The sequence below is a fragment of the Atheta coriaria genome, unplaced genomic scaffold (assembly GCF_025399875.1).
Source record: "Atheta coriaria isolate IRGN ID8LTWV9N9 unplaced genomic scaffold, Caltech_Dcor_3.1 hic_scaffold_4_pilon, whole genome shotgun sequence".
Taxonomy (NCBI): Eukaryota; Metazoa; Arthropoda; class Insecta; order Coleoptera; family Staphylinidae; genus Dalotia; species Dalotia coriaria.
In genome coordinates, this window is record NW_027045446.1 from 8393656 (window position 1) to 8412859 (window position 19204).

Consider the following 19204-nt stretch of genomic DNA (forward strand, 5'->3'; position numbering starts at 1 on the left):
CACATGCAACGCTTATTAATTTTCATCGCAGTCACTTGACAAGAAAAGTAAGTGCTAATTAGCATAATAATATCGAAAACACGATAAAATATTTAAAACTACCATAAAGAAGATTAAAGTATAAATTAATAATTAAGATAGACATCTCATGTTGCTTTGAACGCCTATATTTAACCACAAATGTAACATACTGCGCCACCTAGCGGAGAATAGAAGAATTAGGTTGAGCTTTCGCAAAGCTTTTTCCAGGACTGTGGACATGACCTGTATTGATTCAACCTTTGTAAAAATAAAGTTTAAGGTGGTTTGGAAGACTAATTTCAATTTATTATTAATTATTACTGAAAATATTACATTCTGGCTTCAATATTTTACATGTAATTTAATAAAATAACTTAAAATTAGTATCTTCTTGTCACGTTTCTTTGTATGCACCACACAAACCTCTCTAGAACCGAATTTGTCGCTTGATTTCAAACAAATTCGGATCTACAGGGTAGATGTAGAGCATTAACGTGAAGAACTCAAGTTGTTCCTTGATCATGTCTTCTTTTCTTCACGTTATCTTCTGGTTGATCTTCTAAAAGTAACAATTTTGTATTTATTAGTGTGGAAGCATGCATGCTGATATTATCCAAATATTTGATTACGTTTTCTGTTATTATGTTCCTTGGTGTTGAAGATAGCAGAATGTGATTAAAAATGTGTCCTTGTGTTTGTTGTTTCGTGATAATAACAAAAATGTATTTTTGGTTTGATCAGGTAAGAATGATCAGCAGCCATCCTTGGCTTGACAGCAACACGCGACAACTGCACACCTGCAAAATAGAAATTTTAATTAATAACTAGTTGGGTTAATTATATATACAGGATGTAGTAATTGGGTTCCTAAATGTGAAATTATTGCTTTAAAATGTTTACTCGCATTAACTTGTCACTGCTTGTATACGGCTTGAAAATATTTAAAGTAAAAAAAGTCCGTTATGTGCGGTATTTATATATGATTCTATAGAAATGCATAAATTCTCTTCGTTTAAATGTAATTAAGTCACGCAACATTTAACTTAATTTATTGCGCTCGGCTTGTGTTTCAAACCGGCTTTGTTTGGTTTTGTTTGTACATTCTAACTCAGAGATCGTAATTAATAATTTCTGCTTGGAATATATAATGAACTGTGGTCATGTTTTTCGAATCAAATTTAATCAGAAATAATTTGTGGATGCGGTTGGTTAAGAATTGTAAATAATTAAATTATCTGCATTGCTCGTGTGGAAATCCACAGAGTGCACTAAAATCGACCTGCATTGAACGAGTGTAATAAAATGGCGGATGTAGATTGGATTCATTTCATGACCAATGCAACAAGCATTCAAATCTATGCCATCAATATCTGAATATGTCTGTTTGTGCATTGAAACAAAACATAACAAATTACATGATAAACTATCGTGCATTTACACAGAGAGATTTTCAAGCTGAAATGAAAATCGTATGTGATTGCAAAATCAATTTGGCGAGGTAACAAGCTCGAGTGGTTTTCATTAATCATTGCCACCTAGCTATGCGGACCACATTCACAACTCCAAATTGGCCACAGAAAGTAGAAAAGAGAAGAAGAAAGAGGAAATGTTAACCAACGCATCACATCAGGAATTTCCTCGTGGGTCAGTTGTGTTTTAACTTTGTATTGGTGTTTAAGGTGGAGTTCATCTCTAGTTGAATAACGGTCACCATTGTTAGTTGAGAAATCAACAAGTGTGGAAAGTGGGTCGTTGAATTGAATTTCAGAATTAATATTTAGGTGTAAATTTAACTTTTGATTTGAATTCGTCATACCTTGTTTACACAATGCAGTATTTAATATCTAAGTTTGTGTTAAACTTGTCATTCCATTTTGTTGTTTAATTGGAAGAGTTTCCTTGCTATTTTCTCCTTCTTAGTGTGGTGTAGCTCATGAAAACACCATAAAACCTGTCAGCGATGTTCTGGCACCTAAAACAAGCAAGCACATGATCATTTAATTACACAAATTGCGCCATTCACAGAGTCATTAGATGCTATTAAAAGTATACGCAAACGATAAACGAGCGTAATTTATAGCCAAACATTGAGCTTTCGCGCGTAAGTCCTCCGATGTGTATCGCAACTTGGCGCTTCACACTGTACAAACTGCTTAACATCTCCTATCTTCTCGAGAGTATTAAGTCGGCTTATCCCTTTACTTCGAGGGCGGTTTACCGTCGACGTTTAAGTACTCGATAAAACATGGAGGTCATACACGCGCACGCCAACGCCATCTTATCTACATGAAGAAAATTTCATTGGTTCTTTAGAAAATTGCTCCAAGAGAAAACATATAACACGTCCAATGAAGTAATGATAAGACGAAAGAGCTTTAAAAGTGTTATTACCGGAGTGAATTGGTGGGACGTCTAAAGAAGTCCGGAAGATTGCAAAGCGGACATTAACGTATTTGCTCGACGACTCGACACATCATTTCGTCATTAGTTCGGGAATTTGAGCGCGGCTTAACGCGGATACCAACGCGCGCGCATTGTGCGAGAGGAACTCCAGAATCGTAAAATATTTTATTGAGCCCGGGTCGACGACGAGTGAATAACGGAGACCCTTCAGTGTGACCTATCCATCGTAAAACAACCTTGCGACACCCGTGACAGACGTAAATTACCCCGAACCGCTGAATTATTTCGTGTTAAGCGACTTGACGGCCCAATTCAAGCGCGAATACGAAAATACTAAAAAGTAGATCAAAATAAGCGTGTTGAATGTTATACGCGACGTTTTTGTTCATTTGGTGCGACTTGTCGTGCAACATCAGCATTGATCCAATTTTATTCCACGGAACAGAAATGTTTAAAAGCTTTGCCCACATGGGGCGCGCTGTAACATAATAGAATCAACGACACAACGACGGCCCGTCGACAGGCAACCCCTCGTCGAATCCAATCATCCCCCTTCGAGCGCACACGCGGCCATCATTGCCATACATCGCCGCTTCAATCTTCCGCGCGCGCTGCATCTGGCTCACTCGACAACACGACTGGGAGTAATAGGTATTATATTCTGTCCTCGTTTATCTGACAGGGTGCAATCCCCTTCAGTTGCCACCGACAACATCGATGTTCTCCCGGGTTACGGCTACTACCCTATCCCTACTGTGCACAAGGGCGCTGTCATTGTGTCCCGAAATTGTTAGTTACTTTTTTGGCGTTTAATACACACCCATGCTGATTGTTCATCTGGAATGAGTAAAAATCGAATCATTTTGTATAAATTTTACGTTCAGTTTGCGTGTATAGCAGCAGACGTTCATGCTAGTAATATATAACGCTTAAAAGTGCTGTCATAAATATGAATAAGTAATAAAAAGTGGAGTATGCTCGAGCGGCGCGCGTGCATCGCCGTAAGTAGACCGTTTTTAATGCTTCCGACATTTTGATATGCTCACCAATTGCGGGAATTGCGCGCAAAATTCGCCACTTTATAACTACAATTTCGCTCGGCTCCATCTGTTTTATCTAGACTCGCTCCGGCACGACTATCGTAAACCAACAACCACCATCGTCCGCATCGAGAAATGTTGAACCCAAGCGCCGGATGTTTTAATTAGTTGTGTTCCATTTCCATGTGCATATCGCGTCGTATCAACGTGAACACAACACGTTCATATTCATATACTGAACGTGTCGAAACTTGAACAAAGCAACGCGATGCGAATATTTTCGCGCAGTGACAAGTTACAAGAAACAGTCGCGTACTGGTTGAATTTGCATTTACATTTTACATTCAACATTTCCCAGTCGTTTTGTTGTTCAACATATCCTTGTGTTTTCGCCTGGAATTATTTAAATTAAAACCGGACTGCTTCCTAATTCTTGCTCGTTACTACCACTACACTGGCTTGGGAGCTGAAGTAAACGCGCTGGAAAAGTCGCAACTAACACATTTCCGGCACTAGTGCTCTAACAAATTGTAATCCCATTTGTTACAATTTGCTAGGATTCGCTTTTCTTCCTGCAACGGGCATCGTTAGTTATGTTTCCAATTATCCAGTAACACTGGCGCATTTGTTTCAATTTCATCAATGTCTGTTGCCTGTCGTGCAAGCGATAAAAATAATTCATTAACTTATTATTCACGAGGAATTTGTCGCGCGCAGCTATGAGCGGAAATAAATATTTAAATAAGCAAGGAGCGCATTTAAATGCAGAGGACGAATATAATCCCGGACGAACCAGACAACAAACGGGCGAAACGTTTTTTCATTACGCTGCCATTGAACGCTGAATTAAAGTTGAAAATTAATTCATTTGTATTCCATTTTTGTCACGCCGTTTCACGCTTGACTTCAGCGGAGGCATAAAAACACGCAACACGCAACACAACGCTGTCTCTGTGAGAGTGAAAAGTATATTTGAAATTATTTTTATAAACGTTCATGTTTCCCTCGTTGTGTTAATGACACTCGCAGTCGCAACCATTTGTCACCAGCAGTCAACGACATTTTATTCTCGATCGTTGTTTACCAACCAATTTCTTTCCACACGTTTATGATTTAATCAAAGTGTACTTAGAATTATCATCATCCACCAACGCGATTCTTTCATTTTATAAATACTATTATGATGTAATAACAAGTGTAGAGTGTAATTGTAATTACAATTTACACAGTAGCTGCTTGAATGTCGAGTAAATAAGCAAAGTGGACAAACATAAATCATAATAAATGAATGCTTTGAAACAATTTGCTGGTTGACGAGCGCGCACGCTTTCTTCGCTCACGCGCGCGCGCGATACTTAGTAACTAAACTTAAGTCATGTGTGCATGCGCAATGTGCGCAGAATGTTCTAATCTTGTTAGTGTGAGTTAATAGTTATTGAACGTGCTTAGAATGTCGCCTCCCACATGTGACTTAGTCATCTAAAACACTTTGGACATTACTTAAGTGTTGCATGCGCCGAATTGAATTCGGAATTTTGATGTTTTGATGACAATATTTAAACCTGTATGAATTTATTTATAAGCTTTTATTGCGCGTGTATTTTTATCGCGACCGGGGTTATAAAGTCCTTGACCCCATAAACTTTTATGCACGGCTTGGTCGTGCGATCATAAACGAATTTATGAACTCGTAACGTTTACGTGACACAAGAAACGCCCGCGATTAATCACTTCAATCAGTAAATGTTTGATTAGGGGCGATTAAGCGCGACCGAGCGCCGTAAACACGACGAGGTGACACATCAAAATAAACAAATTGAAAAACGAACAGCTGTTAAGCCTGCAAATCGATCGAATATTAATTTAATAATACCTGTGATTTGCAATGTCGAATTTGGGATCCGGTTAAATCCGTTTTGTTGAATCAATGAAGCCGTTGGTAGTCGCTTGTAGTTTTCCGCTTGTTTTGGCACATTGCTTCCGCTCGGATTGCCTGGTGACAGCTCTCTTCACGTTGTTTTGTTTTGTTTGGTCGTTGAAGTCAAATCGAACAAATCGCGCCTGTCGCCGAAGATTTCGCATCCGTCTAGGCCGCGTCAACGCTGCGACTGTGTGTGCTCGCGTGCGAGCGCGGCTTGCGTGTCGCGAAACAGTTCGCGACATTGCGTCGGCGGCAGCGGCGGCGGTGGCGGCAGCGAGGACGGATGATGATGGTGGGTTGTTGCGACGCCCGCCGCGACGCACATCGCAGATCCAGCTGGGTGGGGATCAGCAGCGGGTCCCTGATGCTCGATCGATCCGCGTCCTCCACGGCGCGAGCTTTCGCCGCCCAGTTTTCCCGCGCACTCCCGACCCTCGCGCGCTCTCTCCCTCGAACAACCCTCTATTCATCTCTGGATGTTACCCCAGTAGCACAGCAGCCATCGCATCGTCGCACCAGAGGTTGCACTCGGCTGGAAATTAAACACATCAGCGTCTGGATTGTGAAATTTGCGAATATTAGAGGTATCATTGATACCGGTGGCGGTGACAAAGAACCGAAGCAAAACCTTGTTCAACTTTCCACTGAAAAGCTTTCGGAATATTCGCATGAAGGTTGAATGGCTGCGAAAGTTGAACAGGGCCTAACCCGAAAAGCGCCCGGGGAGGATTCCTCCCATTCGAGTGATAACTACCTATTCCCCTTGTAATGTAATTTCCACGCGTTGCCTCCATCCGTGCTCTCTTCCATGCTTCCACACTGCTTTGCTTGAGATTCTTGAGGTGTACTCAGCTTCTATTCTAGATTCAAGGGGCGCACCGTTCCAGAATCTGATGAGCAAGGCCCTGAAAGCAGAAAGTTCCAAAAATCAATACTTTGGCACGCGTACAACTTTTCTCTTAACTTTAAACTTTAACTTAGCCATTACGGCGTACACGAGTTTACATTGAAAATTAACAAATACCTAAATATGCAAACGAGATCGTTGTTGAAACCTACAAGAAACTTGCGCAAATTTATGAAAACTGTCCACTTTTCCAACTCCCTATATATTGCTTTGTCGTAAAAGTTGTTAAAGTTATTAAAGAAATTTGCATTTATATCGTAGTTATTTTTTAACTTTAAGTTTCGTTTTCTCGTCCTCGCTCGCCAAGTGCGAGTGGTCGAGGGCATATTTACGATTATCATTTAACATTAAAAACTTTCAACCTTCATCAGAATTACGGAAAGTTATGATATTCGTTTTTATTAAAAAAATAAAAATACTTGCATTACAAACGCGTACGAGTAAATTCCTGCAAAACTGCAGAGAAAAAATCATGTTTACCAAGATGGTATTTTAATTAAGCGAATAATTATGCTCTGAATAATTCATGAAGTACCATAATGTGTATAAATAGATATAAATAATTAATTAATTTACGTGGTCAAATTTTCACTTTTTTAAAAGACACAACGTTGTGAAGTGTGTGTTGACTCAGCCGCATCGTGTTTTTCTTAATCATTCCGCTTATTATTGTGATTCTGCGTTATTAAACGATGAAAACAAGCTTTTTATAAAGGTGTTTTTTTCTGTTGCACCGTCTGATGGTATATGGATATGGGCTTTCGCTGCTTTTGGTATAAACCAGTTTTTTGGGATCGGGCGAAAGGAAAGAACGGCATTGCAATAAATTTTTCTGTCGGTCCATCAATGGCAAGATGTTTAAATACAAAGTGTTTCCAACTAAATAAAAACTAGTTATAGTATTTTACTATTAAAAATCTTCGGTTGAATAAAATTTCTACAAAATTTTATAATTTTACACTAGCTGTGTAAGTTTACACACTTATTATTAATGATTTATGGCGCATTACAACGGCACATTGTATATTTATTATTATTGTATCTCTTGGAAGAAATTCCCTCAATCTGAAAGGTCGAAAAGATTGGTGCGGCACATGGGCGATAAAAGCCAGGTGACCGGTCGCTTCTTCAACCGGATGGTTCCATTTTTAGAACGACTTCGTTGATATTGAGCGATTCTTTTACGGAAAAAAAGTGCCGAACAACGTTTTTTTCTTGTTATCTCCACACCAAAAATCTCCAATCGCTGCTTACTCCAAGAGACATATAAACTATTCATAATCCAGCAAACATCTTCGATATTTTTTCCATCGCTAAGTAAAAAACCACTTGGCAAGTGATAAACGACGTGCTCAATTGTTATGACTTAATACGAAGCTCAACTCCTTCGTGCACGAGCGAAAAATAAAGTTTTAAGCGCAAGTTATGTAAATTATGCTAATATTTGTAGGAGAGTATAAAATTTAATGATCAAACTTAAAATTAATGTAGCGTAATGGTACGTCCGCGCGAAAGACGGCAAGCGTTTGCTCATTTTCTTGATTTTTTTGCACTCTGTGTGTACTTTCCGCTTCGGTTTCTTCCGAGGGAAATCGAAAATCAATGATGGCGATAACTTACGCAAATGCCACGACGAAGGACGGAGTTAATAAATGAAAGAAACGCCTTCGAACTTATCTAAATGAAGAAAATTCATAATATTAAAGTACTTAAACATTCATATTTTATGTTTCAATTACTTCAACACGATTATTATTAATGGATGTAATAATTTTCGATAAAAAGTTTTTAATATTTTAAAATTGTGTGTTTTTTTAGTCGTTACAGGAAGAGAAATTACTCGGAAAATATATTCTTAATCTAGTTGAAATAAAAGAAGGTCTGGGATGGTCGCATCAGCCTTTTTCAAACAATTCCTTCCTCCGGTTGTGCGACTCCTGCCGTGAAAGTTGCACGCCTTGCTGCGATTCGATGTCGGTAGTGTGGAGTGAGCCGTCCCTCGCGCATATAGAAAACCGTTATAACTTCAATAAAATTTGCATTTAAATCGTTTTTATTCCGCTCCGCGCGACACCGAACCCGAAACTTATCTTCTTTTATATTTCTTCTCGTTTTCTGCTTCGCTTGCCGACTGCGCACATCTTAGAAGAGCCTGAAAGCTCGACTCAAAATCGAAAATTTACACAACTACCTTTGGCAATCCAACAAATATATGATATTTACTTTTTCGTACATAGAGAAGAATGTTTTCCGCGATTGGCATCTGGTGAAAAATGCCACACGTGTAATAAAATACTAGACACGACCGAAACGAAGTAAGTTTGCTGAGAAGAGCGTAAAGAAAGTAGGAAACTTGAAGAACAAAGGCATCGAATCGGAAATTTACGAGTTGACCGTGCAGTAACTCAAGCAATCCGGTAACATTTCTACTTTTTCCATTATTGCATCTAAAATTTCTAAAGAAATTGCAGGGTGTGCGTCGGCGGATGGCATGGGACATCGACCATAAAATATAAAATGCGAAGAGAGTGCAGAAAAAGTGCAATAAACTACAACGGTCTGCCAAAAATCCCTCTCAAAACTGGAAATTTATGACTTTCTTTGTTAATTTTGCCTCTTCACCATGTCCACCATTTATTTCTTGCTCATCCGAAACTAGTAGGGCTGGCGGAACAATTCTGACCTCTAGAAATATTTACTACAATGCCAAAAATGTGAGAATGTGAATCGTTTCCAGCTGTAAACTGTGCGCAGCTTTGGTGGATTAGGTGCAACAACGTGGCTAATGGCCAAAATACAGCATCGCTTGTTCCCTGTTGTTTTTTATGCATTATCTTGATAAACCGCAAGGCTGGCACGAAAGCTCACAGTAACGAAAATTGAAGTGAGCGTAATAACACGTGGTTAACGCGGTGTTGAGCTGATAGCCGAATGTAGGTATGTGTTATATGCGCGACAAACATCAGACGCGACGGGAATCGCGAAAGCTGCACGTCGGCATGACGCAGCAACACGCAAGCATTTGCAGCCCTACAAATGAAATTCCTAGCTGTGTTCAAAGGACAACAAACACCTGGTCATGCGGATACTGCTAATATTAAAAAAAAAGTGATATTTAAGTAAAGCCGACAAAAAATAAACACTTTTAGAGTTTTTCCGTTTCTAAATCTGATTACAAATTAATACATTTATTTGATTTTAATGTCAATTCTATGCCAAGTTTCTCCTGATACATACTGTATGTGAACTTGCATGACTTGTACAATCATCCACACGTACGCTACTTATATTGGGTTAAACATAAGGAAGTCGCCTGCGAATAGATCGAAAAACGAACCTACCTCAACAAACTCAACACAAACATTCACCTAAACACAACCCGCGCATTCGTACATTCGCTTATAATTGCATTGCATAATAGCACCATTAATATTTGTATATTTATCCGTGGTCTATATTTATCAGACGGGCGAAATCTCAACAAAGCGTCATTTGTAAAAACGCTAAATCTCCTCGGTAAGTGCATTAAACACGACTCTCAAACACCACAAACTTCCAACGTACTTGGGCTGAATGTTAACAGTGAAGTGAGAGTGAAATGGTGAAATGGAGTGAAGATGTTGCCGCGAAGATTAATGATCCACTCGTCCTGCTCGTTTTCTCATTCATAGACTATTCTGACAAATCATTTTGCGGATAAAATGGGCTACTAGCGTACTGCTGAATAATGTTAGTATTGTAACATTTATGAAGTAAGTTTAAAATTTCAAAAGTTTCAGAGAAAAGTTTCTCAATTAGTGCTTTTTTGTGTTATTTTTGAAGTTCTAGTAAAACGGTCCATTAACCACATCAATCAAATACTTGTATATCACTATGACTATTTTACGAGCATAGCAATACAAGCAAAATGTTAAATTGAAACAATCTACAACGTTAAAATTGAACTAATTTACGATGATAATAATAGCCGGAATTCGCCGAGTTTACAATAACAACAGAGACGCCACACCGTACGAACGAATGCCTAGACCGTGACATAATTCTATTTTTGAGTAACCGACGTTTAGCGTATGATCCCGTAATGCTTTCAAACTTCTGCGGACTATTAAGAAATTACGCGTGTTACAGTGCGTGGGCGTATGCGACACCTAAAGCTCTCATACATTGCGATTAGAAGACATTACAATAGACGATGTTTTGTTGGCGGCAGAACAAATATCCTGGGTTTTCTTAAAATAACGCTTGTTCGCCTGTCAGTGAAATTACAACTTTAGCCAAGATGTAGTAAACAAAAGAGGATTTATTTGATAAAATTTTGTAACGTTTATATCTAGTGACTACATCACAGATGTTGATGCTGTGTTTGCAAATTGACGTCTGAGACCACTCGTAATAAACATTCCTGATTGCCGTTGTTGTTTTGCTTGCCGGTATTAATGTATACCAGATTGGTAAATCCCGTTTTGTACAACTTGTTTGCATGCATATTTCAATTCCATGCGACTTTATTTTTAATTTGCATTCGTTCCTTGTCAGACATTCACGGGTCTGCTCCGCTGGATTTTATTTATTTTCTTGCACATACTTATAACGTGACTGCATTTTATATATTTCATACTTGGGCCGGTTCTTGTTTGTTGCCTGATTCCGCGCGCGCGGATGCGTCTTTTGTTTGTTTTTTTCGCCAGGCGAGTTAATTTTAAAATAACCTACAACGGACATTGAATTATTATGTGGCGGGCAAAAATAACACGCGTTCACAACCGAAATAAATGAATATGGGAAGCAAGATCATAAAATGAATCTGGTACGCATGCGCGATGTCCCAGGGATGCCGGAAAAGACGCGATGTGATTTTCGCACCCTCTCCGTGCGCACTGGAGGTCATGCACTCACACACCAACGCGAATTTCACCCCTAGATGCCATCTCTAGATGCGCGCGTGGGTTTCGCCTTCCGGACGGTAGCAACAGCGAACGCGCGACGTAGCAACCAGGATAAGGGGGAGCCCGCCGGCGAATGGCGCAAATCCACCCGAAAGAATTTTTCCCAACGGGACGCGGACGCAAACTAACATTGATTTTCCTCCGCCGTCCGCGCCGAAAACACCGCCGAATCCCATAACCTGCCATGACCACCATCATGCACATACAAGTCGAGTGCATTAATTATGTTAATTTATTTTTTTAATTAGGGAGCCACCGACAGCCAAGCGGTAATAAAATTTTTAATGCGTTCATAAATTACGCCTAATTCAAATTAGCGCGCGCGACGCGTGTTTATGCGATGTGAGAAAACGCGCGCATTCAATGCCGTAATTAAAACGCGTTGAAAAGTTGGTCTCGCTGCTGCGCGCGGTAACTCCAGCGATAATATGAAAATGAAATTGTATGAAGTTATGGACAGATGTTTGCCGCCCAGGGGCACGAGCGCATTTTGCGTATTTTTCGCGTGCACATCCCGTCGACACGCAAGTTTGCACCTTGTGTGACTTTTCATGCAACAGAGTAATATGTAAGTACTTACAAATGTAACGAACAACGTCAACAACGCAGTTAAGTTAAAATGTATGCAGTCAAATTCAAATTACCAGTCGTTTGGCCCAACTTCTTTCATCCGGGTTTTCACAATCCAGATGGGCTTCCGGTATGAGATCAAATTGTTCAAAATTGTATTTGCAATTCTTCATGTTGAATGGAGTGTTGTGGTAAGTTCCCGCTTAATTTTTGAAGTTGTGGAGTAACGTGTTGGTGGAGTTGCGTGGCACTTGCACATTTCACCGAGTTTCAATGGCAACTGTTGTGTATAGTGGTGGGTCCGCGACTAGCGGATAGCTCAGTGCGACCGGGTATTTGCTCAGAATGGGACCGGCGTCGTGGTCGACGTTCGGCGTACAACAGCGCTTCGCTCCGTCGCCGTGTGCGCTCCTGCTGCCTGAACGACGCTTTCGCCCGATTCGTGTGCTTTTGCCTTCTGCCGTTATTGCCCATTAACAACACCGAATGTTTCGGAAACACACAATTGTAACTTACCACTACTTATGAATGTACCCCACCTAATCAAATTCTACGAACACAATGCATAAGTTTGGTTAGGATTTTTCAAACAAGCATTGAACCTCTAACTAATGGTTTTTTTTTCTCATCAAAACGCTATTAATTATTTGTGAAATTAGAGAATCTGAATTGTTTGATATAAGTTTTCTGAAACACTCTGTGTAAATATAATGTTCCATCGAGTTCTTCGGTTATACGAGCAAGCGATATCCACTAACGGCTCGCACGGGCCCTTGTCCTTAGCAAGTGGAAGTGAGAAGGAAAGTGGAAAGGGACCAGGGTGCGCTCGTACTGCTGCGGGGACCATTAACATAAATTATTATTGGAGACAGTTAATATTGGGTCATAAACCTTGCCGAGCTGACACTCCGGAGGGACGCGTGTGCAATGCTCACGCACAATGGTAGTGCGTCGCTTGCCGAATTCGTTTCATGCAAAATGTGCATAAAACTGCATTTTGCAAAAAAAACTGCATTTTTTGAAATCTGCAATTAAAGCATAAACATGTTATTACATGGTACATAAAAACTGTAATTTTCAACGTTTTATTATTTACATCACACTTTGTTTTAAATAAATTGAATAGTATTTTAGTTTAGTTTGATATATTTCATTGTCATATTTTTGTCTTGAGTCATTTGTATTTATTTAACAAAATTCTGTAGTAGGTATCTTTTACAAAAGCTCCTAATCCACTTTTCCCGTGTTTATTCGACCGGTTGATCTTGATTTTCGGTAGTGGTGGAACTTGCTGGATGCAGCTGTCACTCATCATCCGACATTGAAAGGCCGGGATCCCCCTTATGCACACGTTGAATATTGTTGGTCAGTGCTCTGGTGTTGGAGGCATTACCGGACCCCTTTTTTTAGGACGCTACAGCAACCGACGTAGGGAGCGGCAGCAGAATTGGGTCCTGTCACTCACTCGTCAAACGCGGTGTCACTCAACGGATCTTTAGAATTTTATTGGGACCAAACACCGCCTTTTTTGTAATGGCCGTTTCCTGTTGATTCAGTGGTGATCTTTGATTGGCGCTGAAAATATTATGTGAAATTTAATTTGTAGAATTTTGCATTGTTAATTTTAATATTTTAGAATGCAAAGTAGTTGAGTTTATAAAATTTGAATTTTTTAGTAAAATTTAAAACAGTTTGATTTAGTACAAGTTTAACTTAAATTCAGGAAACAACGCGATAAATGTATTAAATCAAAAAATGCTATATTGCATTAAATATCTTATTGCGCGCAGTGCCATCTCCAAAGTGTTGATTAAAGTAAACGGTACGCGCGCTGCAGAGTTTGCTTTTCTTTAGTGTTCTAACCTGTACAAAGTTGCTGTGTTTGTTGAAGATGCAAAGAATTTAATTCAACTTAAGAATTAATTAAGAATTGTAAAAGAAATCTACATGTAATCGAGCATTTTGATTTAAGTTGGCTTGGTCTAAATCACCAAATCAAAAGGTGATTGTGTTTATATACTGTTACTGGTAAGTATCATTTCCCAAACATAAATTGTGGACTCCTTATTGCATTTCAAGCTGAAAAGTTTCAACAAATTAAATTAAATCATTCATATTATTTTACCTGTTTCTAGAATGAGCTAGTTTGAGTGATACCAATTTAGGAATAAATGCATTTGCTGCTGAATGAAAGCCCTAAGCAAAACATAGCGAAGTTTAATTTTGTTATATTTTGTTCTATTTTATTAACTTTAATGCATAATACTTTGATTGTTCATATGCTTTTAGGAATTGCACTACTTCACCTGTTGTTTTGTTTTGCTGCATCTGTACCTTATATTCATCTCACTGATTGGACTGTAGCAGAGCGATAACATACACTGATTGATTTTGAAGACATCTGATGTTTATGGTAAGTTGTGTTCTATGTACAGGAAGTTTTGTTATTGATGGTCTTTCATTTACTTTATTTTTATTGTTTTTTGTGATTATTTATAATATCTAGAGAGTTTTTAAAAGCTTACAAAATTTTTAATTGTACATTTTGTACAATTGAATAAGTACATTTTGCAGGTTTTGTTTCAAATATATATATATATATAGGCTAAGAATCAATTAGATAAGATTGCTGCATAACAAAAAAATATATTACATGTTACATACGCTGCAAGCTGAATATTGAAATATTTTGCACTAGTCTAGCTAAAATTGATTTCATAGTGTTTTGACATTTTTGTTTTGTTTCAGGAAGTGATAGTTGGAACTAACAGTTTTTAGCAAAATTCATGCATAAGAAAATCAAGGAAAAAAGATACAGACTGCAATTTGGTCTTATTGCAGCTACTTGCTATTATTCATACATCTGCACATTTTCCTTGGGACAATGTTGCGCTATTTTGCTTCAGTTTTTAAATTCATAATTATCGCTATATTTGCACTTTCATCGAACACATAGTTGTTACCACTATGTGATCAATGTGATATGCTTTGGCGAATTCTTGTGAATTGATAATTACATTTACCTCTTCTGGTTTTTTAAAGTTGGTTCGTAAGATAATTTAATGTCTAAATGCAAGATACAGATACAGAATTATTGTTAAAAATTTTGAATATGCATGCAACCCATTGGACTATTGCATATTACTTGTTTTATTAATTGCAATTATGCGATCACATAATCTCGTAAGTTATTTTTTATTGTTCTAATACTGATAGGTTTTTATTAAACCACAGCTGAAAATACTTCAGTCCTTTTAACATGTGATATGATATTTATTCTGTAAATTAATTTGTTTGTATTTTTAGGTTTTTTTCGCAACCTCATTTATTTTCCAGAGGACGATTACAGTTTAGAAGAACTGCTAAGCTTTGCTAAGTTTATTCCAAAGTATATAAACTCAAGACGAATTGCACCCAGAGTACCAAGTGTGTTATGCCCATGCATAACATTGCGACAAAGCCCCAAGCGTATGTTAAAGCAGTTTTGTTTCCTCTAGCTTTGCTTGTGCTCTTAGTTACAAATAAGTTTTTCGCTATCCGCTTCGTAAAACTTAGAATTCTATATCAATGAAAATTTGACCTTGAAAACAACGCAGGATTGTTGTTTTAAAATTTATTCGTCAGTGAGAACAGCATAAAATAGATATTTTAAGTTTAACTGAGCCGAGAAACATAGTAGAAATTTTTTATTTCAATTTTAGACCCAGACTATCAGCTATGATCTGGTGTTAACAGTTTACCTTGGGGGAACAAGGAAAGTTTATCTTTTGAACTTAATTTACTGAAGTAGAGCAGCGTAAAGCCTCGTATTTTAACTTAACATGGGCTGAGGAAGTTAGAGCAAAACTTTAGATTTGAGATTTAAATCAATTGAATTTGTTCTATACTGGTCTTACCGTGTTTTTATGGCGGTTATTACATGGATTGTCGTTTATTTAATCACAGTCCGACCTACTGCGATAGAAATATCACCATGAGGTAAGTCAGAGCTAGATGTTGATACCCTAAAGTTTCATATTCAATTAATGTTGTGTATATGATCTGCGGGAATTTTTAATGGTTGTACAGTGTTGCGTTGGTTTGTTGGCTTTTCTTTGTCTTCTTTGTTTTCTTTGTATCTTTATTTTCTTTGTCATTAAGAGATTCTTCTCACTATTCCACACCTTTTCTATTAACATTCTTTATCATCTTCATTCACTTCTATTTTTTTGGGGTCACCATTAATTTTCTTCTTAAATAACAATTATCCTCAAATTGCTATTCGAAGTGGTTTGCACGCACTGTTACTACTGTTGCATTACAGGTCCCTGTTTACTTCTTGAGTAACTAGGTATAATCAACATTCATGTTGCTTTTATGCCTCTAAGGAGTGAAAAACACCCTTTATCTCTTGTACTAATTTATTTACTTCCAGTTTTTCGACTCGATGTTATTGACCAAGAGACTCTTTTTAAAATGCATTTAATTTTTATATACTAAGCCTCTCGGAAGTAACCTAAAATGCCCTTCAAAAATTGACTCTTCAATGAAATTTTGAAAATGGGGTGTAGAAAACATCCAGTATCTCTTGTACAAATTTACTTACCTCGAGTTTCTCAACGCCATGTTTTAGATCAAAAATCCTTTTTAAGATGCATTTTATTTTTATCCACTAGGCCCTTTGGAAGTACCGTAAAATGCCCTTCAAAAATTGGCAATTTTATGAAAATTTGAAAACATGGTGTGAAAAATACCCTGTATCTCCTAAACTAATTTACTTACCTTGAGTTTCTCAGCACGATGTTTTAGATTAAAAAATCCTTTTTGAGATTCATTCTATTTTTATCCCCTACGCCCTATGGAAGAGCCCTAAAATGGCCTTCATAAGTTGGCAAGTTTGTGAAAATATTAAAACATGCTGCGGAAAACGCCCTGTATCTCCTGAACTAATATATTTTCTCCAGGTTTTTTGACGCCATATTATAGTTCAAGAGACCCTCTTTACGATGTATTTTATTTCAACCATCTTAACCTTTCAAAAGTGCCCTAAATTGGCCTTCAAAAGTTGGCAAGTTTGTTAAAATTTTAAAACATGCTGCGGAAAACGCCCTGTATCTCCTAAACTAATATATTTTCTCCAGGTTTTTTGACGCCATATTATAGTTCAAGAGACCCTCTTTACGATGTATTTTATTTCAATCTCCTTAACCTTTTAGAAGTGCCCTAAAATGGCCTTCAAAGGTTGGCAAGTTGGTGAAAATTTTAAAACATGCTGTGGAAAACGCCCTGTATCTCCTAAACTAATATACTTTCTTCAGGTTTTTTAACGTCATGTAAGAATTCGAGAGACCCTCTACACTATACATATTTTTTTAACCCTATAGACCCTTTGAAAGTGTCTTAAAATACCCTTCGAATATGGCTATTTTTTTCAATAAATTTCATTTTTTGGTTGACAGGTTCGAACTTTTATTGTAAACATTTTTTTCGGCTGAAGAACAGGGTCGAACTTTTTTGTTAATTTTTTTTTGCCGAAGAACAGGGTCGAACTTTTTTGTTAAATTTTTTTTGGTCGAAGAACTGGGTCGAACTTTTTTATTAAATTTTTTCGGTCGAAAAACAGGGTCAAACTTTTTTACTTAAAATTTTTTGGTCGAATTTTTTTATTAGATTTTTTCGGTCGAATTTTTTTGTTAAAAATTTTTCGGTCGAAAAACAGGTTCAAATTTTTTTACTTAAAATTTTTCGTTCGAATTTTTTTGGTCGAAAAACAGTGTCGAACTTTTTTATTTACAATTTTTTCGGTCAAAGAGCAGGGTCGAACTATTTGGTTGAAATGTTTTTTGGTAGAAGAACAGGATCGATTTTTTGGCGATTATGTCAAAAACAAAAAGTTCTACGAAAACGAATGAATTTTTCTCTAAAATTGTAAATATGGTCTGAACGGTTAATGTTATCAAAAAAGATGTAGAATTAAATTATCTATCAGGTTTCCGATTTAAAATTTAATCGAAATTAATAGTTCCATGCATAATACGAGTACAATTCTATTCATGTTCTGCACTACCACACTGAAAGTGTCAGTGTTTACAAACAAACATGTTTTCTTATCTCGTGCAATTCTTACGCGATCGCCACGCGGTTGGCTTGTGTACCACGTTAGTATCATTTTTGTCGTCAGGTGATCTGCACGCACGTATTCTTTATTATTTTTGAGTTTCTAAATGCTTCTTCGAATGTGCGCGATTGATGTGCGGTGTTCGTACCACGCGGATTGTAGCTACTTACTCAGAGGTAAAGCGTGAGTGTTGTTCCGCCGCCCGTCGTATTTGTATTATACGCGTAATTAATCGGTTCTACAATGTGCATAATTAAGATCCATACTACTTATTGGATATGCCAAAACGCAAACATATATTTTGCATCAAGGTATGTTCTCGCATGTCTTCAGCCATTTGAAAATCAAATCCATTATTGACTTTACTTTTTTGCATTTTTCTAATTGTTTTATATGATTCAAAATAAAATTCTGATTTGTGCTTTAAATTTTAAATTTTGTTTTTGGATTCCGAAAGTAAATTAAATTTTGAATGCAGTAACACCATTATAGATTAAGGCCCTATTGACATGTAAAAACCAATTTTTATATTAAAAATGCAAATTGTATCATACTAATTGACATTGGTATACCTACCTATACATAAATAATAAAAGCATATAATACTACAATTATCTACCTGGTGTCCGCAACTAGATGTTTACGTCGGCTGACAATTCTCTTTCCTGCTTAGTCGGAGCGTGGTGGTGTCGTGAGCACGTGTTTTGTTTGTGAGTCCTATCTTCATAGGTATTAATCGCGTTTCTTGAGATGTTAATGTGATAGTGGTACGGACGACAATGAATTTCAGTGAGTGTGGCTTACCGTTATTGAATTGTCGCGCATGGAATCAAATATAGAGTGACTTATCCTAATGTTTGTGGCTGCCGTCGGATACCGTCTGTCTACTAATATGTCGAATTGGTATTTTTATTTATTTATTCAACGGTTTATTTCTTCAAATAACCCACATTTCTTACTAATAGGAAAATTCTGTTGCTAGCAGAAAGACAATTAAGTGAATGCCAATGAAAACTATCGTATTCATTAATTACGAGTATAATGTTTATTTATTTTTATTTATTGTGTAATATAACCATTTGTTGTGAATTAAAGTGGCTAAGCCTATAAGACATTTTTCGTAACTTGCTAATGGTACCGAAGTCACACAACTATATGTGGAAAACGCCCTGTATCTCGTAAATTATTTCACTTTCTTAGAGTATTTTTATCGTCATGTTAGAGCTTGAGAGTTCCTCTACAGTGTAGAGTCTACACGATGCATACCCCTCCAACCTTCCAGCTCTTTCGCAGGTACCT

General features: G+C 37.5%; 2 long non-coding RNA genes across 6 annotated transcripts; one reads left to right on the forward strand and one right to left on the reverse strand.

Annotated features, from left to right (window-relative positions):
- Nucleotides 1-323: 323 nt before the first annotated feature.
- Nucleotides 324-12175, reverse strand: LOC135791010 (uncharacterized). 3 transcript variants are annotated; one of them, XR_010547895.1, is made up of 5 exons: nucleotides 11883-12175; nucleotides 6140-6290; nucleotides 5338-5917; nucleotides 1838-1993; nucleotides 324-818 (listed from the first exon to the last, which is right to left on the reverse strand). It is a non-coding gene; the product is annotated as an uncharacterized lncRNA (long non-coding RNA). The 3 variants fall into 3 exon arrangements; XR_010547894.1 differs by having other exon boundaries at nucleotides 324-580; nucleotides 651-1993; XR_010547893.1 differs by having other exon boundaries at nucleotides 324-1993.
- A 1481-nt stretch (nucleotides 12176-13656) lies between these two features.
- On the forward strand, nucleotides 13657-18519 carry LOC135790621 (uncharacterized). 3 transcript variants are annotated; one of them, XR_010547838.1, is made up of 5 exons: nucleotides 13657-13836; nucleotides 14098-14221; nucleotides 14557-14991; nucleotides 15115-15786; nucleotides 16112-18519. It is a non-coding gene; the product is annotated as an uncharacterized lncRNA (long non-coding RNA). The 3 variants fall into 3 exon arrangements; XR_010547837.1 differs by having other exon boundaries at nucleotides 15115-15276; nucleotides 15510-18519; XR_010547836.1 differs by having other exon boundaries at nucleotides 15115-18519.
- Nucleotides 18520-19204: the final 685 nt, after the last annotated feature.